This window comes from Heterodontus francisci, chromosome 19 (assembly GCF_036365525.1).
Source record: "Heterodontus francisci isolate sHetFra1 chromosome 19, sHetFra1.hap1, whole genome shotgun sequence".
Lineage (NCBI taxonomy): Eukaryota > Metazoa > Chordata > Chondrichthyes > Heterodontiformes > Heterodontidae > Heterodontus > Heterodontus francisci.
The window spans coordinates 79557882-79579879 of NC_090389.1; the positions used below are offsets into that span (position 1 = coordinate 79557882).

Sequence of the window (21998 nt, forward strand, 5' to 3'; positions counted from 1 at the left end):
TTTTTCACTTTGTTCCTTACCTGCACAAGCTTAAAATAACTGTAGCAAAACCACCTTTAAAGTCCAAAAATAAACTGACATTAGAGTCACTTACCTGAGGTGGTGATAGAGTGTGTCCGATCCGGCCCGAGCCTGAATGCCGGACCCAGAAGTGCGACCCGGCCCGACCCGAACCCGACACATGTCGTCGGGTCCCGTCAGGCTCGGGTCGGGTAGCTGGCCTTTAACTCTAGTTGAGCCAAACCAGAGCTTTATAAACATTCAGAAAAACTTCCCGGTTTTTGTAGTCAATACCTCTATTTATGAAGCCCAAAATGCCATAAGCTTTTCTAACTACTCTCTAATATGTCCTGCCACCTTCAAAGATCTATGTACATGAACCCCCAGGTCCTTCTGTGCTGTGCACTCTTTATCTACACAAGATAAGAGCTCATGATGTTGAGGGTGATATATTATCATGGATAGAGGATTGACTAACTAACAGGAAACAGAGAGTCAGGATAAATGGGTCATTTTCAGGATGGCAAACTGTAACTAGTGGAATGCCACAGGGATCAGTGCTGGGGCCTCAACTATTTACGATCTATATTAATGAGTTGGGTGAAGGGACCGATTGTATTGTAGCCAAATTTGCTGATGATTTGAAGATAGGTAGGAAAGCAAATTGTGAGGAAGATACAAAGTGTCTGCAAAGGGATATAGATAGGATGAATGAACGGGCAAAAATTTGGGAGATGGAGTATAATGTGGGAAAATGTGAGGTTATCCACTTTGGCAGGTAGAAAAGCAGAATATTATTTTCATGGAGACAGACTGCAGAATGCTGCAGTACAGAGGGACCTTTTACATGAATCACAAAAAGTCAGCATACAGGTACAGAAAGTAATTACGAAGGCAAATGGAATGTTGGCCTTTATATCTTGCTAGGCAACAGAGGTGAGCATCCTCAGTTGAAGGATCCTCCCTGGAAACACTGTGGACGAAGGTGCTGGCCTCCTATCCCTATGTGATCTATTTTGCAGATACCCAGGCCACCTGTACATTTTGCAGCTTGGATGAGGCTATCTTCCGCATATATATGCAGTGACACAGTTTACAGCTCCTCTCCCATTGAGGGGGTGCTCTTCAATAATTGGCCGATTTTCAGCCGCACACTCCTTATCTGCGATCACCTGGGGCAAAGTGGAGCAAGAAGGGACCTCCTGATGGGTCTGCCCCTGCGCCTGACTAAAATCACCATCCACAGGTCCAGGGACCACTGAACGGGTCACTCCAACAGTTTGCCACTCTTACTCTTGTCCATGCCCAGGTGACCCTGGAAAGAGATCACACAGTGCCCAAAGTTTCCTGCGACCTGCACTACAGAATAATGGTTGTATCGTTAACCTGGAAGATCTAATTTTAATTCATATACAATTTTAGTTCAGATAGACTACTCATATTAGTTTCACTGTCCGCTTGAGAGGGGGCACTTCGAGCTTGTATTTTAGTTTGCTGGCATTGGGTTGGCACGGTGTCACTCCATTGGAGTATTTGAAAATGTTCTTGGAGCACTCACTGAGCTGAATAAAATTCTCTAGACTGGCGGATTGAACCTGGAACCTTCCAAGTGTGTATGACTCAGTTTTACGCTACAGAATTCATTTTAACAACTGAGGGGGTTAATTTCTTCTGGTAGCATTTTAGTGATTAATGCATCCGCATAAAATTGCTTTTGTGATTTATGGCAACCCAGTCATTAAAGCAGGCACTGAGGAATTTTTTCTGTAAATGTGTTAACCAGTGCAGTACCAAAGCCCTAACAAGAACAATCATAATTTGAAGAACACACACTAATCCCCACCCTAAAGCTAAAATTCTTTCTCTCTCTCCCTCTTCAGGTCTTTCACATGATTCATTACCAGCTTGCCGAGGTAGTAGAAGCTCGTCTTTGGAGAGGGGGCAGCCTGCATTGCTTTGAATTGTGGCTGCCACCCCCTCAGGCGTGGCCACGTTGATCTGGAGGGCGCGTTGTCTGAGCTTGGGCTGGTTGAGAAAAAAAAGGAAGCGGCGCAAGAGAGAGAGAGAGAGAGAAAAGGACAACAAAACCTGTCCACACACACACACACAGGCAAAGAAATAAAAACCTTGTCGGTAAGTCCCTTTCTATCAACCTTACCTCAAATTGGGGAGATCCTTCGACCTTTCTTAGAAATAGAAATTGATTTTAAAAAGCCTCTTTTATCGCTCCCTTTTTTTTTTGGAGAGGGGGGACTTTTCTCTTTAACAAGAATTGGTTCTGACAGGACATGTTTTTGTCCTCAATTGACAGGATTGTGAAGAAGGGGGAGGGGGGGAAAGCAGTTTATTTTAATTATATATTTTAGATTCTTACGCTTGATATATTGTGCGTGTCTGGTGTGTTAGTCTCTTGATGTCTTGGGTTGGATTTCACTGTTTTTTTTACCTCATTTTTTTCCTCTTTTTAATCATCTGTTGCTGACGGCCGCCATCTTGTGTTTGGAGGAGTTTTTTGGGGGTTTGACCCAACCCAAGGAAAGTATGAGCATCTTGAAGGGTGGTGGTGAGGGAGCACTCTGATCTTCATAGAATTTAAAAATAATATATTAAAAAATTAACGGAGATTTTTTTTTTAAAAAAAAGGTTAATTAACAGCCCCCATCACCTTCCCTTTTTTTCAAGTATAAAGTTGGTGTTTACAGGTCAGTATTGCTTTTTCCTAATTGGGGAGGGAGAAGTTTCTTATTAACTTTTTATTTTGTTGTGGTGTTTTTTTGTTAATGCTTTTAAGTCGAATTGATTCCTGCCTTATTTTTTTGCTTTAGACTGGGAATTCTGAAATGTCCCAATTGAGGCCAAAAAAAAAATTGTAGATGGTCATGGTTTTCTTTTAGGGGAAACAATACAAATCCGAAGCCTTTGTGTTTGCATGTTTTATGAGGGGATTTTTTTTTTAAACCTCGAAGGGTTTTATTTTTGAAATTGTAAAAGCGTTACAAGGTGTCTGAATTGCTAACGCGCTTTGCACGTCTGTTGGGGTTGGTTGTACTTAAAATGTACAATCAACGTTTTTTTATATATTTTTAAAAAACGGAAATATCAGCATATCTAAAATGAGGTAATCTATTTTAAAATGGCAACCGCCCTAAATTTAGATTTTCTTTGGCTTCAGTGTCTTGTCTTTTTTTGGCACATTGGCCATATTTTTGTTGAGATTTTTTTCGACTTTTTAAAATGGGGTTGGGGGGGGGGGGGGGTGTAGAAAGTTTTGATTTTTCTTCGTCCTTTTTTGTGTAAAATGTTGCCCTGATTAGAATAGTTGTTAAAATACGTCTAGCATTTGTTGTATTTGGTCTGTGTTAATTTCATCATGGGTCTCCTTTTAAAAAGATGCATATAAGGTCCCCAATAAAAGTGAAATGTTAATGTACTCGGACATGGTGTCATTTCCCTATTTTTTTTCCTCTCGATTTTGAGTAACTAAAGCTGTATTAATGTTATTTCCCAGCTGCAGTCTGTGAATATGTTTTGAAATGGCTGTGGCGGCTTTTCTGTTTTCAAGCCACGTTGACCTTTTTGCATGACACAAATGGAAAGATTTTTATAGTTTATAAATCAACAGAAGGAAGAAAAAAAATAAAGCCCAGGAGATGCATCCCAAAACAACTGATGTCTTGGCTAACTGCACATCTCTGGGGATGGCATTTTCTCAATGAAGGAAGCTTTTATTGTTTCCCATACGCAAAAAAAAAAGGGGAACTGGTTCTGACCCTATTGGGACAGCATAAAGCACAATTTCTTGCCTACATAAATTTTGTAAATGTTTTCAGTTTTATTTGAACTGGATTATTTTTACTGATTTTCCAACGTTTTTTAAAAATTATCAGATTAAAATGTAGTCTGTCATCCAGCATTGCAAAATCTATTGTTACATAGTACCCTGACACTTAACCAGTCAGGCCTGACGTACTAGTTGCAGTGAATTTCACCAAAACTATTTATGTGGCAAAATTTTGAACAAACCTGACCTCCTGTAAATGTCAGAATATATGACCTAAAACAACTTTATTTTTTTTGGAGGGCTTCCCTGATTGCTCAGAGATGGTAACTGTCTTGAGACTGGGAAGATCCTTGGTTTGTTCCCCTGTCTTTGAGTTGGCTAATACAACTGGGACATGTCAAATTGGCTGCAGTGCATCTGGATCAGGGAAGGGAGAACATCTAATGGTCATGTAGAGAATCCTTCTAGGTGTGCATGTTGATAGCCTGCTAATGCCTGTAGTCAAGGCCCACACTTGAATGAGTAATGGACATTTGAGTGTCATATTTTGATGGCATCTGGTGATATACAACTGTACTCTGGTAAGAAGTCAATGCCTGTAGCAGTGGAAGAAAGTTTCAAAATGGTTTACTGCAAGAGCTCTGAGCCAGTTACCACATTCGGTGTTCATGTACCTTCCAGTCAAACTTTGGATGTATATTACATGGTTGTTCTGGTGAAGAAAATGGTGAGAGACTAAAGAAGGGAAATGGTTGGAGAAAAAGGAATTCCATTGATCCTTCTCGTGATAGACAGAAAAATGTATGACCAAACTTTTAGTCATCCCTCCTAATATTTCCTGCTTTGGCTCAGTGACAATTTGTCACTTTTTTAATTCATTCATGGAATGTTGGCATCGCTAGCAAGGCCAGCACTTGTTACCCTGGAGACGGTGGTGCACCACAGCCTTGAACTGCTGCAGTTTGTGTGGTGAAGGTACTCCATTGTGCTATTAGGTAGAGTGTTGTAGGATTTTGACCTAGGGACAATGAAGAAACAGTGCTATGCTTCTAAGTCACGATAGTGTGTGACCTGGGGGGGATCATGGAGGTAGCTTCAATCCTATGTTCCTGCTCCCCTTGTCCTTCTAGGCATTAGAGGACATTTGGGACGTGCTGCCAAGTATCCTATAGATGGTACATACTGCAGCAGTGGTGCACTGGTGAATGTTTAAGGTGGTGGATGGGGTGCCAATCAAGCACACTACTTTGTCCTGGATAGTGTTGAACTTCTTGAGTGTTAGAGCTGCACTCATCCAGGCAAGTGGAGAGTATTCCATCACACTCTTGACTTGTGCCCTGCAGGTTACACTTCCGTGAAGCTCTTTGGAATATTTGCATATGTATAAGGCACTGTATAAAATTATTTTAAGTGGATAACCAGATATATGTCAAGTGAGGAATTCCAGAGCCCATATACTTATCAATGTCCAGTTTTAAAACTGGATTAACTTGGCTAAAGCTAATGTTTAACCAGCACCCTGGAGTACAACAATTCCCTTGTGAAAGGGGCCTCATTATTGTGCCTTAGTTCTGGGAAGTGCACACAATTGCCTACTAATCTGTGCAATAGCAACTATGCAGCAACTTTCCTGGCCTCCTTTGGCACTTTCCAAACCCCGACCTCTACCACATGGATGGACAAGGGCAGCAGATGCTCCAAGTCATAAACCATACTGAGTTGGAATTATATTGCCGTTCCTTTACAGTCACTGGGTCAAAAACCTGGAACTCCCTTTCCAACAGCACTGTGGGTGTATCATAACTAACATGGACTGCAGCAGTTCAAGATGGTAGCTCATCACCACCTTCTCGAGGGCTGTTAGGGATGGGCAACAAACGCTGGCCTTGCCAGCGATGCTCACATCCCATGAAAGAATAAAAAAAGCAATAAAATAAAATCAAAATACTGCAGATGCTGGAAATCTGAAATAAAAACAAAGTGCTGGAAGTACTCAGCAGATCTGGCAACATCTGTGGAGAGAGAAGCAGAGTTAATGTTTCAGGTCTGTGTTCTTTAATCCATTCTGATGAAAGGTCACAGCCCTGAAACTTTAACTCTGCTTCTCTCTCCAGATGCTGCCAGACTTGCTGAGTATTTCCAGTACTTTCTGTTTTTATTATTTTAAAAAAAAAAGCAATATTCTGGGGTATGGTGCATTCTGGTTATGTTACTGGACTGGTAATCCAGAGGCCTGGACTAATGATCCAGAGATGAGTTTTCAAATCCCATCATGGCAGCTAGGGAATTAAAATTCAGTTAATAAAATAAATCTGGAATAAAAAGCTAGTCATGGTAATGATGATCATGAGACTACCAGATTGTCATAAAAACCCATCTGGTTCACTGAAGTCCTTCAGTGAAGGAAATCTGCCATCCTGACTGGGTCAGGCCGATATTTAACTCCAGACCCACAACAATGTGGTTGACTCTTAACTGCCCTCTGAAATGGTCTAATAAGCCACTCACTTATATCAGGATGGGCAATAAATGCTGGCCTTACTGGTAATGTCCACGTCCCGCAAATGAATTTCAAAAAATATTCTCAGTAGGCATGGGATATAAGTACCAATACACAACAAGTAAAAATCACAATTGATCGAATAGGCTTTCATGTGTGATGTTCTTGATTTACTTCAAGCTATTCCCACACTGCCACGAGAATTGACAGACCTTTACAACAACAACAAAACGACTTGCATTTATATAGCGCCTTTAACGTAATAAAACATCCCAAGACACTTCACAGGAGCATTATAAACAAAGCAGGACACTGAGCAACAAAGGGAGATATTAACAAAGAATGACACCGAGCCACAAAAGGAGATAGCAGCTAGAAATCCAGAGGCCCAGGCTAATGCCCTGGGGACACTGGTTCAAATCCCACCACGGCAGTTGGTGGAATTTAAATTCAATTAACTAATAAAAATCTGAAATTGAAAACTTGTCTGAGTTTCACGGCACCATTGCTATCGATTGTCGTAAAAACCCACCTGGTTCACTAATGTCCTTCAGTGAAGGAAATCTGCCATTCTTACCTGGTCTGATCTATATGTGACTCCAGACCCACAGCAATGTAGTTGACTCTTAACTGCCTTCTGAAATGGCCTAGCAAGCCACTCAGTTGTCAAGGGCAATTAGGGATGTGCACCAAATGCTGGCCTTGCCAGTGATGCCCACATCCCATGAAAGAAAAAAAAGATGACCAAAAGCTTGGTCAAAGGGTAGGTTTTAAGGAGTGTATTAAAGGAGGAAAGTGAGCTGGAGAGGTGTAGGGAGGGTATTCCAGAGCTTGGGGCCTAGGCAACTGAAGACACAGCCACCAAAGGTGGTGCGATTAAAATCAGGGATGCTCAAGAAGCCAGAATTAGAGGAGTGCAGATATCTTGGAGGATTGTGGGGCTGGAGGAGCTTATAGAGATAGGGTGGCCATGGAGGGATTTGAGGACAAGGATGAGAGTTTTTAAATCGACATTGCTTGACCGGGAGCCAATGTTGGTCATTGAGCACGGGTGATAAGGGACCGGGACTTGGTGTGAGTTAAGACACGTGCAGCAGAGTTTTGGATGACCTCAAGTTTACGAAGAGTAGACTGCAGGAGACCAGCTACGAGTGCATTGGAATAGTCAAGTCTGGAGGGAACAAAGGCATGAATGAGGCTTTCAACAGCAGATGAGCTGAGACCGATGAAGTCGGGTGATGTTATGGAGGTGGAAATTGGCGGTCTTGGTAATGTTGCAAATATGTGGTTGGAAGCTCATCTCGGGGCCAGATGTGACACCAGTGTTGCAAACAGACTGGCTTAATCACAGACTGTTGCCAAGGAGAGGGACAGAGGCGGTAGCTAGGGAACGGAGTTTGTTGCAGGGACCGAAAACAATGGCTTCAGTCTTCCCAATATTTAATTACAGGAAATTTCTGTTCTTCCAGTCCTGGATGTCGGATAAGCACTCTGATAATTTGACAATAGTGAAGAAGTCGAGAGAAGTGGTGGTGAGGTAGAGCTGGGTGTCATCAGCATACATGTTAAAACTAATCCTGTGCTTTTGGGTGATGATCCTGAGGGGCAGCATGTAGACAGAAATAGGAGGGGGCCAAGGATAGATCTTGGACACCAAATGTAACGGTGCAGGAGCAGGAAGTGAGGCCATTACAAGAGATTCTCTGGCTCCGATTAGATAGATAAGAATGGAACTAGGTGCGAACAGTTCCACCCGGCAGACGACAGTCGAGACGTGTTGGAGGATGGTGTGGGCAACCCTGTCAAAGGCTGCACATAGGTTGGGAAGGACAAGGAGGGAAAGTTTACCTTTGTCACAGTCACATAGGATGCAGCTTGGATGAGAGCAGGGGTTGCAGGGTGGATGAGCAAACTGAACACAGCACTGTAGTGCTGGGGGCCATTCAAATGAGGGGAGTAGAAAGGAGTGTAGTAGTAGTAGTAGTGAGAGTATAGTTAGAGGAATAGATAATGTTTAGATTAGATTAGATTAGAGATACAGCACCGAAACAGGCCCTTCGGCCCACCGAGTCTGTGCCGAACATCAACCACCCATTTATACTAATCCTACACTAATCCCATATTCCTACCAAACATCCCCACCTGTCCCTATATTTCCCTACCACCTACCTATACTAGTGACAATTTATAATGGCCAATTTACCTATCAACCTGCAAGTCTTTTGGCTTGTGGGAGGAAACCGGAGCACCCGGAGAAAACCCACGCAGACACAGGGAGAACTTGCAAACTCCACACAGGCAGTACCCGGAATCGAACCCGGGTCCCTGGAGCTGTGAGGCTGCGGTGCTAACCACTGCGCCACTGTGCCGCCCAGTTCTCTGCAGTCGAGAGCGTGAGTCCCGAAGGCTGTGTTGCCTACCTGGTGCCAGTGTTAAGGGCATCTACTCGGGGATGGAAAGGAACTTGGAGTGGGAGAGGAAGGATCTAGTTGTCGTGGTCCATGTGAGTACCAACGACATAGTTCGGACTAAGAAAGAAATTCTGCTGAGGGAGTATGAGCAGCTAGGGGCTAAATTAAAAAGCAGAACCACAAAGATAATCTCTGGTTCCCTACCTGAGCCACAAGCAAATTGGCATAGGGTAAATAAGATCAGAGGGTTGAATGCATGGTTCAAAGATTGGTGTGGGAGAAATGGGTTTTGATTCATGGGGCATTTGCACTAATACTGGAGAAAGAGGGAGCTGTATCATTGGGATGGCCTTCACCTGAACTGTGCTGGGACTGGTATCATGCCGAATCGTATAACTGGGGCTGTAGAGAGGGCTTTAAACTAAATAGTGGGGTGGAGGGTTCAGGGGAGGGGAAATTTAGAAAGTTCATGAGAAAGAACAAGGCAATATGCAAGGTAGCAATGTGGGTAATAACCAGAGTGCGACAGGAAGGGACAGCGCATAAACATAAGAACGCACCAGCAAATAAGGTCAGAGTTGGAAAAAATGGTAAAAAGACAGAATTTAAGGCTCTTTATCTGAATGCACACAGCTTTCGTAACATGATGGATGAGTTCATAGCACAAGTAGAAATAAATGGGTATGGTATGATGGCCATTATGGAGAATGTGACCAAGGCTAAATATTCAAGGGTATTTGACATTTTGGAAGGATAGGAAGAAAGGAAAAGGAGGTGTCATAGAGTCATACAGCATAGAAACAGGCCCTTCAGTCCATCGTAGGCTAGCTTTGTTAATAAAGGATGAGATCAGTACAGTTGTGAGAGAAAGTGTGGCTTGGAAGATCAAGTTAAAGAATCAGTTTGGGTGGAGAGAAGAAATAGCAAAGGAAAGAAAGAAGTCACTGGTGGGAGTAGTTTATAGGCCCCCTTAACAGTAGCTACACTGTAGGACAGAATATAAATCAAGAAATAATGGGGGCTTGTAGGAAAGGTGCTGCAATAATTGTGGGCAATTTTAACCTTCTTATAGATTGAACTAATCAAGTTGGCAAAGGTAGCCTGGAGGATGAGTTCATTGAGTGTATTAGGGACAGTTTCTTAGAACAGTATGTTTTGGAACCAACCTGGGAGCAGGCTATTTTAGACCTGGCAATGTGCAATGAGACAGGATTAATAAATGACATTACTGCTATGCCACTGCCTCCCTGTGATGTCACTGGACTAGTAACCCTCTGGGAACAGGGGCTCGAGTCCCACCATGGCAGATGGTGAAATTTGAATTTAATTAATAAATCTGGAATTAAAAAGCTAATCTAATGGTGACCATGAAACCACTGTCGATTGTTGAGAAAACCCATCTGGTTCACTAATGTCCTTTTTTAGGGAAGGAAATCTGCTGTCCTTACCTTGTCCAGCCTACATGTGACTCCAGACCCACAGCAATGTAGTTAACTCTTAAATGTCCTCTGAAATAGCCTAGCAAACCACTCAGTTCAAGGGCAATTAGGGATGGAAATAAGTGCTGGCCTAACCGGTGATGCCCATATCCCACAAACAAACAAAAAAATGTAAAGGATCCTCAAGGCAAAAGTGATCATAACTGATCGAATTTCACATTCAGTTTGAGGGTGAGACGTTTGAGTCTGAAACTAGTGTCTTAAACTTTAAAAAAGGCAATTACAAGGGTATGTAGAAGGGTTGGCTAAAGTGGACTGGGAAAATAAGATGTCACATAAAATCGCCGGGTGCTCTGGTTTCCTCCCACAGCCAAAGATTTGCAGGTTGATAGGTAAATTGGCCATTATAAATTGCCCCTAGTATAGGTAGGTGGTAGGGGAATTGAGGGAAGGTGGGGATGTGAGAGGGTAATGGAATTAATGTAGGATTAGTATAAATGGGTGGTTGATGGTTGGCACAGACTTGGTGGGCCGAAGGGCCAGTTTCAGTGCTGTATCTCTGAATAAATAAATAAAAAGTTACTAAGAAGATAAGAGCTCATGGCGTTTGGGGCAATATATTAGCATGGATAGAGGATTGGCTAACACGAAACAAAAAGCTGGGATAAATGGGGCATTTTCAGATTGGCAAATTGTAACTAGTGGAATGCCATAGGGATCAGTGCTGGGGTCTCAACTATTTACAATCTATATTAATGACTTGATGAAGGGACCCAGTGAACTATAGCCAAACTTACAGATGATACAAAGATAGGTAGGAAAGCAAGTTGTGAGGAGGACACAGTGTGTCTGAAAAGAGATATAGATGGGTTAAGTGAGTGGGCAAAAATTTGGCAGATGGAGTATAATGTGGGAAAATCTGAGGTTGTCTACTTTGGTAGACAGATGAGAAAAGCAGAATATTATTTACACGGAGAGAGACTGTCGAATGTGCATTACAGAGGGATCTGGGTGTCCTTGTGCACGAATCGCAAAAAGTCAGCATGCAGGTGCAGCTAGTAGACTGTACCGAGAGTACTGCTGCGTACAGTTCTGGTCTCCTTACTTAAGGAGGGATATACTTGCATTGGGAGCAGCTCAGACATGGTTCACTAGGCTGATTCCTGGGATGAAGGGGTTGTCTTATGAGGAAAGGTTGAGCCTATACTCATAGGAGTTTAGAAGAATGAGAGGTGATCTTTTTGAAACATAAGATTCTGAGAGGGCTTGACAGGATAGATACTGAGAATATATTTCCCCTCGTAGGGGAATCTAGAACTAGGGGCACAGTTTTAAAATAAGGGGTCTCCCTTTTAAGACAGAGTTGAGGAGCAATTTCTTCTCTCGGAGGGTTATTAGTGTTTGGCATTCTCTTCGCCCTGCGAGCAGTCGAGGCTGGGTCATTGAATATATTCGAGGTTGAATTAGACACATTTTTAATTACAAGGCAATCGAGGGTTATGCGTGGGGTGGGGGGGTGGGGTGGAACAGGCAGGTAGGAAGGAAAGTGGAGTTAAGGCCACAGTCAGATCAGTCATGATCTTATTAAATGGTGGAACAGGGTCGATGGGCCGAATGGCCTACTCTTGCTCCTATTTCTTACTCTCTTGTGTTCATTTGTGACTTTGATCAGAGTTGTTTCGGTACTGTGGCAGGGGCAGAAACCTGATTGGAGGGAATTCAAAAATGGACAAACCAGTACTTCACCCTAGAGTTGTGTAGCTTAAAGGCACAACCCAAGTTTGGAAATAGGAGCAGGAGTATGCTGTTCAGCCCCTCAAATCTGCTCTGCCATTCAATTTGATCATGGCTGATCTACCTCAACACCATTTTCCTGCACTGTCCCCATAGTCCTTGATATCTTTACTATCTATCACTGAATCACAGAATTCTTACAGTGTAGAAGATGGCCATTCAATCTCTGTCTTGAATATACTCTATGACTGAGCCTCCACAGCCCTCTGAGGTAGAGAATTCCAAACATTCACCATCCTCTAGAGTGAAGAAATTCCTCCTCATCTCAGTCCTAAATGGCCTACCTCATGTTCTGAGACTCTGTCCCCTGGTGCTAGACCTCCCAGCCAGGAGAAACATCTTTCCTGCAGATACACTGTTGAGCCCTGTACGAATTTTGTATGCCTCAATGAGATCACCTCACATTCTTCTAAACTCAAGAGAATATAGGCTCAGTCTCCTCAATTCCTCCTCATTGGACAATCCCACCATCCCAGGGATCAGTCTTCTGAACCTTTGTTGCACTCCCTCTATGGCAAGTGTATCCTTCCTAGGGTAAGGAGACCAAAACTGTACACACTGCTCTTGGTGCGATCTTACCAAGGCTGCATACAATTGCAGCAAGATGTCTTTACTCCTGTACTCAAATCCTCTTGCAACAAAGACCAACAAACTATTTGCCGCCTTAATTGCTTGCTGCACCTGCATGTTAGCTTTCAGTGACTTATGAACAAGGACACTCAGGTCCCTTTGGACATCAGCACTTCCCAGTCTCTCACCATTTAAGAAATACTCTGCACCTCTGTTCCTACCAAAGTGGATAACTTCACATTTTTCCACATTATATTCTATGAGCCATGTTCTTGCCCACTCACTTAGCTTGACTAAATCCCCTTGAAGCCTCCTTGCACCCTCCTCACAACTTACATTCCCACCTAGTTTTGTGTCATCAGCAAGTTTGGAAATATTACATTTGGTTCCCACATCCAAATCATTGATGTAGATTGTGAATAGCTGGAGCCAAAGCACTGATCCTTGTGGTACTCTATTAGTCCCAGTCTGCCAACCTGAGAATGACCTGTTTATTCTTACTCTCCGTTTTCTGTCCATTAACCAATTCTCAATCCATGCCAGTATATTAGTCCCAATCTCAGGTGCTCTAAATTTGCTTACTAACCTCCTGTGTGGGACTTTATTGAAAGCCTTCAGAAAATCCAAATACGCCATATCCACTGGTTCCCCCAAAATCTGTAGTTGTACTGATAGGCTAGGGTTGTTTTCCTTAGAGCAGAGAAGGCTGAGGGGGGACCTGATTGAGGTATACAAATTTATGAGGGGCATAGATAGGAAGAAACTTTTTCCCTTAGCGGAGGTGTCAGTAACCGGGGGGCAAAAATTTGAGGTAAGGGGCAGGGGCATATGAGGAAATTTTTTTTCACCCAGAGGGTGGTTGGAATCTGGAACATTGTGCCTGAAGGGGTGGTAGAGGCAGGAACCCTCACAACATTTAAGAAGTATTTAGATGAGCACTTGAAATGCAGTAGCATACAAGGCTACGGGCCAAGTGCTAGAAAATGGGATTAGACTAGATAGGCTTGATGGCCGGCGTGGACACAGTGGGCTGAAGGGCCTGTTTCTGTGCTGTATAACTCTATGACTGCTGCTTTTCACAGTTCATGAATGCAGTGTGAAAATATCTAAAATAAATAATTTTGCTGATTGAAGTCCTATGGACAACCTAAGTTGGTTTTATAGAACAGTTGTGCTTAAAATTGGTGAGGAGCAGCAGCCAGAAGAACTTTGTTGGTGTCATTGTGATAGTTTTGTGACTAGTTTCAATATAGATTCTCATCACATTATACCTGTCAGAGAGGCAGTCTATGCAGTAGTTTCCTTTAATGATGCTGTGCTAATCTGTATTGTAATTCCCTGGACTCTGGATATGCATCTATTTCTCTACTGTTTGTACTGAAATACTCCAGAAAAACAGGCTAATTGTTTTAAGCAGGCTAGATGTCCCATTTGGAATGGGAGTGCCCTACATTTTTAAAAGAAATGTAAGCAAAGTTATTTTTAAAGCATGCTTATGATCTCGAAGTATACAAGTGGGGCAGCGAAGGAGGCTATTCATCCCATCGTGCCTCTCTTAGTATTTAGTTGAACAGCTAGCACTGTAATCCCATTTGCCTGTATCCTTTTACAGTTTTTGTTTTCAAATACCTATACAGTTTCAATTTCAGTGACAGTGTCTGCCTTCCGATGAAGCATTCCAAGCCCTAATGACCCTCTGGGGACGAGGGGGTGTTAATTATAATTTACCTCAATCTTCTAGTGAGGATCCTCAGATTATGCCCCATATTCAAGTTCATCAACCAGCAGAAGTAACCTTTCACTGTTTACCCACTCAAAATGTTTCGTAATTTTGAAAACCACTATTAAGTCCATTGTTAACCTTTCCGTGAGAAAAGCCCAATTTTCAAGTGGTTCTTCCGAATGATAACCTCTGTTTGTCGTAATCATTCTAATGGAAATTCATTATGCCTTTCCCATGGCTCCCACAACTGCATGCAGTATTCCAACAGTGACCTAACCGATAACCTGCACAAGTTCAGCATTACTTTCTTATTGAGTACCCCTATGTTTAAAATCCTGAAGCACATTTGCCCTTCTTTGTTGTCTTCGCCTGCAGTCAAACCTTTAAAGATCTCTGTATTTGCATCCTTAGATCCCTTTCTTCTGTTGAGAATTTTACCATTTAATGTATACTTTTATTCTTTTATCCAAAATATGGTATTTCACTGCATCTACTAGTTATCTACCCTTTGAACTAATTTAATGCAAGTCCTTTTTTTGCATACCTCACTTTGGGGAAAAAAAACTCATTTTGTACCAACCTCTATCCACTAAAGTCCAGCCTTTGACACCGCTTTTTACTCCTAGTCTGGATGTATTTAACCTATACTTCATCCATTTCATATTTAAATATCTCTTAGCTAGTCTGCTGTTTCATTTGCCATTTTCCAATCAGTTAATTTGTCATAAGTCCTCTGTCATCTAACTGAAGTTAGCTGGTTTTCCTTTTGGCCATCTTTATTGTTTACTCTGTTTCTAATGTGACTTAAATTGGGTTATGGGTGCTGTTCACCAAAATATACCTGCAGGTTGCTCTCTTGTCAGCATGAGTTTGACATATGAACTTGAACAAAAGTCTCCAACTCAGATTGTTTATAATCAACCCCCAAAACAGAAATAGTCATCCAAATTCTTTAAACTTTCCTTTCCTCTGAAGTTCAAAACTCCATTCATTTCCCCCCAAAATCATGTTTGGGATTGCTTGATTTTAACAAAGTCAGAAACCTGGTTGGTTTACTTTTGACTGCAATAGAAATTCTCCAGTACAAGCCAAAAATTAATTTTTTTGTCTTGGGGCCACACTCAGTTTCTCACAAACTAGAACTGTTCAACATTTCAAAACTGTATAATGGTTTTTTGATTATCAAATTTCTGGGATAATTTCCATCCCTGAACAAGGTTGCTATTGTTTTTCGGAAGAATGCAATAAATGAAAAGTTTTATTGTGCTATGAGTTCTTTTAATTCAAGGTTGTCACTCCATAGACCTGATGTCAACATTGTGGGTCTTTGTAGGCTGGAAGAGAAAAAAAATCTCTGGGTGACAGAAATGCAAACCATCCATATTGCAACTTCTAAGAAACATTGTAAGAAGGAAATTGGACAAACGCACAGTTTTGATGAATATGAGCATAAAAACGAACCCAGAATCTGCTTGTTTTACCACAAATCATGCAGCAAAAAAACTAAAATGAAGTAAAATGTGGCTTAAAATTTATTTTTAAACTAAGCAGGGACCCGGGTTCGATTCCGGGTACTGCCTGTGTGGAGTTTGCAAGTTCTCCCTGTGTCTGGGTTTTCTCCGGGTGCTCCGGTTTCCTCCCACAAGCCAAAAGACTTGCAGGTTAATAGGTAAATTGGCCATTATAAATTGTCACTAGTATAGGTAGGTGGTAGGGACAGGTGGGGATATTTGGTAGGAATATGGGATTAGTGTAGGATTAGTATAAATGGGTGGTTGATGTTCGGCACAGACTCGGTGGGCCGAAGGGCCTGTTTCAGTGCTGTATCTCTAATCTAAAAAGTGTGGGGGAGTGGATGGGAGGGGGTGTGGGATGGGGTCAAGGAGGGAAAGTAATTCAAACAAAGGCCAAATAAACAATATTTTTCTGGCACTGGGAACACAGAATGAGCTATTAAAAAGGCTGTCGAATACAGGTACATTGCACTGCTCTATTGGAGAAGCATGTCCCAACAACTACGGTACCGATTGTCTATATTCAAAATCAGAATGGGTAAGAGTTGTGTGCAAGTACAGTCCTGATTTGATTATTCTGAGTACATGGAGTCCTGATGGAAGGAATCTTCTTTAATATATTTTATTTGGATGATAAGCAGAAAATTATATAGTTTGGATTACTAGACAACAATGTGCATCAGTATTCCTCTCCACTTGTTCCTCTTTTGAAATACTCATTCAAAATATATATATCTTTTCTCCATGAAGTCCAAGAGGCTAAGACTTGAGCATAAGTGGCACCCAACTGGCTCAACTGTCTGTTGACAGATCTGACTGGATCATATTAAGCTCTAGCCTTGCTATCCTCTCTGCCAAACTGATTAGTTAATCTAGGATCAACTTGTCTCTTTTTTTCTTTTGGGCCTCCTTATCTCGAGAGACAATGGATACGCGCCTGGAGGTGGTCAGTGGTTTGTGAAGCAGCGCCTGGAGTGGCTATAAAGGCCAATTCTGGAGTGACAGGCTCTTCCACAGGTGCTGCAGAGAAATTTGTTTGTTGGGGCTGTTGCACAGTTGGCTCTCCCCTTGCGCCTCTGTCTTTTTTCCTGCCAACTACTAAGTCTCTTCGACTCGCCACAATTTAGCCCTGTCTTTATGGCTGCCCGCCAGCTCTGGCGAATGCTGGCAACTGACTCCCACGACTTGTGATCAATGTCACACGATTTCATGTCGCGTTTGCAGACGTCTTTATAACGGAGACATGGACGGCCGGTGGGTCTGATACCAGTGGCGAGCTCGCTGTACAATGTGTCTTTGGGGATCCTGCCATCTTCCATGCGGCTCACATGGCCAAGCCATCTCAAGCGCCGCTGACTCAGTAGTGTGTATAAGCTGGGGGTGTTGGCCGCTTCAAGGACTTCTGTGTTGGAGATATAGTCCTGCCACCTGATGCCAAGTATTCTCCGAAGGCAGCGAAGATGGAATGAATTGAGACGTCGCTCTTGGCTGGCATACGTTGTCCAGGCCTCGCTGCCGTAGAGCAAGGTACTGAGGACACAGGCCTGATACGCTCGGACTTTTGTGTTCCGTGTCAGTGCGCCATTTTCCCACACTCTCTTGGCCAGTCTGGACATAGCAGTGGAAGCCTTACCCATGCGCTTGTTGATTTCTGCATCTAGAGACAGGTTACTGGTGATAGTTGAGCCTAGGTAGGTGAACTCTTGAACCACTTCCAGAGCGTGGTCGCCAATATTGATGGATGGAGCATTTCTGACATCCTGCCCCATGATGTTCGTTTTCTTGAGGCTGATGGTTAGGCCAAATTCATTGCAGGCAGACGCAAACCTGTCGATGAGACTCTGCAGGCATTCTTCAGTGTGAGATGTTAAAGCAGCATCGTCAGCAAAGAGGAGTTCTCTGATGAGGACTTTCCGTACTTTGGACTTCGCTCTTAGACGGGCAAGGTTGAACAACCTGCCCCCTGATCTTGTGTGGAGGAAAATTCCTTCTTCAGAGGATTTGAACGCATGTGAAAGCAGCAGGGAGAAGAAAATCCCAAAAAGTGTGGGTGCGAGAACACAGCCCTGTTTCACACCACTCAGGATAGGAAAGGGCTCTGATGAGGAGCCACCATGTTGAATTGTGCCTTTCATATTGTCATGGAATGAGGTGATGATACTTAGTAGCTTTGGTGGACATCCGATCTTTTCCAGTAGTCTGAAGAGACCACGTCTGCTGACGAGGTCAAAGGCTTTGGTGAGATCAATGAAAGCAATGTAGAGGGGCATCTGTTGTTCACGGCATTTCTCCTGTATCTGACGAAGGGAGAACAGCATGTCAATAGTCGATCTCTCTGCACGAAAGCCACACTGTGCCTCAGGGTAGACGCGCTCGGCCAGCTTCTGGAGCCTGTTCAGAGCGACTCGAGCAAAGAATTTCCCCACTATGCTGAGCAGGGAGATTCCACGGTAGTTGTTGCAGTCACCGCGGTCACCTTTGTTTTTATAGAGGGTGATGATGTTGGCATCGCGCATGTCCTGGGGTACTGCTCCCTCGTCCCAGCACAGGCATAGCAGTTCATGTAGTGCTGAGAGTATAGCAGGCTTGGCACTCTTGATTATTTCAGGGGTAATGCTGTCCTTCCCAGGGGCTTTTCCGCTGGCTAGGGAATCAATGGCATCACTGAGTTCCGATTTGGTTGGCTGTATGTCCAGCTCATCCATGACTGGTAGAGGCTGGGCTGCATTGAGGGCAGTCTCAGTGACAGCATTCTCCCTGGAGTACAGTTCTAGGTAGTGCTCAACCCAGCGGTCCATCTGTTTGCGTTGGTCAGTGATTATGTCCCCCGATTTAGATTTGAGGGGGGTGATCTTCTTGATGGTTGGCCCAAGAGCTCTCTTCATGCCATCATACATTCCTCTGATGTTTCCGGTGTCTGAGGCCAGCTGAATATGACTGCATAGGTGTTGCCAGTAGTCGTTTGCGCAACGCCTAGCTGTTCTTTGTGCAGTACTTCTGGCTGCTTTAAGTGCTGCGGATGTTAAATCGCTGGGGGCTTTCTTGTAGTTCAAAAGTGCAATGCGCTTAGCGGCTATGACAGGTTCCAGCTCTTCATTATGAGATTGAAACCAGTCTGCATTTCTCTTCGCACTTTTGCCGTAGGTGGTCAAAGCTGACTCATAGATGGCGTCTCTGATGTGGGCCCACTTGGTCTCAGCATCCCCTGTGGGAGTGTTTTGAAGGGCTGTTACAAGTGAATTTAGAAATTTTTGTAACAGCTGTGGGTGAGAAATTCTGCTCGTGTTGATGCGCGGATGGCCCTTCTGCTTGGAATGATGCAACTTCTTTGTTCTGAGTCTAACCTTGCTGCACACCAGAGAGTGGTCGGTGTCGCAGTCCGCACTGTGGAAGCTGCGTGTGATTTGAACACTGTTTAAGGCGGCTCGCCTTGTGACAATGAGGTCTAGCTGGTGCCAACGACGTGATCTTGGGTGCCTCCATGAAACCTGGTGACAGGGTTTAGTGTGAAAGAACGAGTTGGTGATGCAGAGGTTATGATAGGTACACAACTCAAGCAGTCTCTGCCCGTTCTCATTCATCCTTCCAACGCCATAGCGCCCAAGGCAGGAGGGCCATGAGTCATGGTCGGCCCCAACCCTGGCATTAAAGTCCCCCAGCAGGAATAGGTGTTCGGTGTTGGGGATGCTGCTAATGATGTTATGGAGTTGTTCATAGAACTGGTCTTTAGCTTCAGGTGCGGAGCAGAGTGTTGGAGCATAGATGCTGAGTAGGTGTACTGGACCAGAGGTGGTGAGCAGTCGGATGGACAGTATGCGTTCCGAGCCATTTGAGGGAGGCTCTATCATGCTGAGCAAGGAGTTTCTGATGGCGAAGCCCACTCCATGCTGTCTTGGTTCTTCAGGATCCCTGCCCTGCCAGAAGAAGGTGTAGTCTTGCTCTGCTAGAGAGCCACTCGCGGGGAGGCGAGTCTCCTGAAGTGCTGCAATGTCCACATTGTCTGTTGACAGATCTGACTGGATCATATTAAGCTCTAGCCTTGCTATCCTCTCTGCCAAACTGATTAGTTAATCTAGGATCAACTTGTAGAGCAGAGAGAACCCTAGATTCTTTTCTCCACTATCAGCTGCCTTCTTAAAGCCCTCTCCACTGTGCTTTCTGTCCTCAATCTAACTCTTGGATATCTCTCCGCAATTTAGGAACCATCTATTCAGCTACTTGTTTTGATCACACCTCTGTGAAGTGCCTTGGATGTTTTTCTTTGTTAAATGTACCATATCAGTTTAGGCGGGAATGTGGAGTTGAGGTTACAATGAGATCAGCCATGATCTTGTTGAATGGTGGAGCAGGCTCGAGGGGCCAAATGGCCTACTCCTGCTCCTAATTCGCATGTTCGTATGTACACTCCCACCTCAAAAACCATTCTTGATGTCCTTGCAAACAACTGCTCATTCTCATGCTGCCTTCCTCTTCATCTATGTGTTGCCTTATGGTGACATTATCCGTAGACCTGCAGTCAGCTTCCACATATCTGCTGATGATGCCCAGCACTACTTCTCCAACACTTCTCTCAATAACTCTACTACCATCTGTGGTGTTAGATAACTTGTTTGACATCCAGTGTTCGGTGAGCTTCAATTTCCTCCAGCTAAACATTGGGAAAATCAAATCCTTTCAGCCTTTGCCATCAACTCCACCTCTTTCCCTAGGTCTTTCTCAAACTGAACCAGACTGCTCATACTCTTAGTGTCCTAATCAAACCCGAACAGAGCTTCCAATCTCTACCCTCTCCCATCACAAAGATCACCTACTTTGACCTCTAACACCACTTTCCTCCACCCCTGCCCCAGCTTACCTGCTGAAAATGGCCTCCTTCCAAATTTGACTACTACAATTCTCTTCTGATTAGCCTCCCATCCTCCAGATTCAGCTCACCTAAAACTCTGCTGCCTATATCCTGTCCTGCACCAAGTCCCGTTCACCTATCACCACCGCCACCCCCCCCCCCCTCCGTACTCACTGATCTAAACTGGTTCTTGCAGCCTGCAGCCCCCCCACCCCCAATCCTCCTTTTCCTGTGCCTCAAATCTAAAATTCTCATTCTCACCTTGTGTTTAAAATCGCTTTATGACCTCATCCTTCTTGATCCCTAATCTCCAGGAATAGAAACACCACCTCTCCTCCAAACGTTTTGCTCATCCGACTCCAGTCTTCTGTGCTTCCTCCATTCTGATTGGCCCACCATTAATTGCTCTGCTTTAGCTGTCTAGGCCCCACAGGCTGGTATTTCCTCCTTTAAAAGACCTCCCACTCTCTATGTCCCTCTCCTTTTTAAGGTCTACCTTTAAACACACCCCTTTGACCAAACTTTTTGCCACCTTTTCTAATATCACCTTAATTTTGTGTTTGTTCATTCATGGGATGTGGACGTCACTGGCTAGGCTCGCACTTATTGCCCATTCATAATTGCCCTTGATTCTCAGAGGGCATTTAAGAGTCAGCCACATTGCTGTGGATCTGGAGTAACATGTAGGCCAGACCAGGTAAGGATGGAAGATTTCCTTCTGCCAAGAAGGACATTAGTGAACCAGATGGGTTTTTACAACAATCGACAATGGTTTTTAGTTAGCTTTTTAATTCCAGATTTTGTTCATTGAATTCAAATTTCACTATCTGCCATGGTGGGATTCAAACCCATGTCCTGAGCACTAGCCTGGGCCTCTGGGATGCTAGTCCTGTGACATTACCACTACACCACCACCTCCCCTATTTTCTCAGTGTGAATTTTTCCTCACACCTCTGTGATGCACTTGTGGAATTATTCTGCAGTAAAGGTGCTATATAACAACCTGTTGTTACAGAGCAGCCAACAATCTTGCAGCTGATTATATTCCTTATTTCCTTCATCTCCCCTACTTGAACTGGTATTGGCTGCTCAAAGATAGCACTGGTCATATTTTTTGGCAAATGGCTTGGATGTTGATTTTCAAGTTTGCCAAAATGAGTTGTGAATATCTGGTGTTCACCACCTGATTGGCCCATCGACGTCTTTGCATTGCCTTTGTGCCTATATATTTTAGCTCTGATTGATAATTAGAAATTTTCGGTTCTGTTTTTGTTGAGCAGCTAATGAAAGGAAAATAAATCCTCTGATGTTCAGATGATGAATTAAACTCATTAAAAAATATAAATCTTAATCGCAGGCACACTTAGGAATTTGGAATGATTACATTTAGCCAATTCTTGTGTGACTTTTTTGTGGGATA

At 43.5% G+C, this 21998-nt stretch overlaps 1 protein-coding gene across 4 annotated transcripts in view; it reads left to right on the forward strand.

Moving 5' to 3' along the window:
- Positions 1-1888: 1888 nt before the first annotated feature.
- Positions 1889-21998, forward strand: part of LOC137380236 (transforming protein RhoA-like) — a 51050-nt gene continuing 30940 nt past the window's right edge. For 2 of the 4 annotated variants that reach the window (XM_068052072.1, XM_068052074.1), the window contains exon 1: positions 1889-2133. The gene's annotated coding sequence lies outside the window, so the exon portion shown is untranslated. Of the gene's footprint in view, positions 2134-2518; positions 2703-21998 lie in introns of those variants that run through there. The other 2 variants (XM_068052073.1, XM_068052076.1) reach the window with 1 other exon arrangement.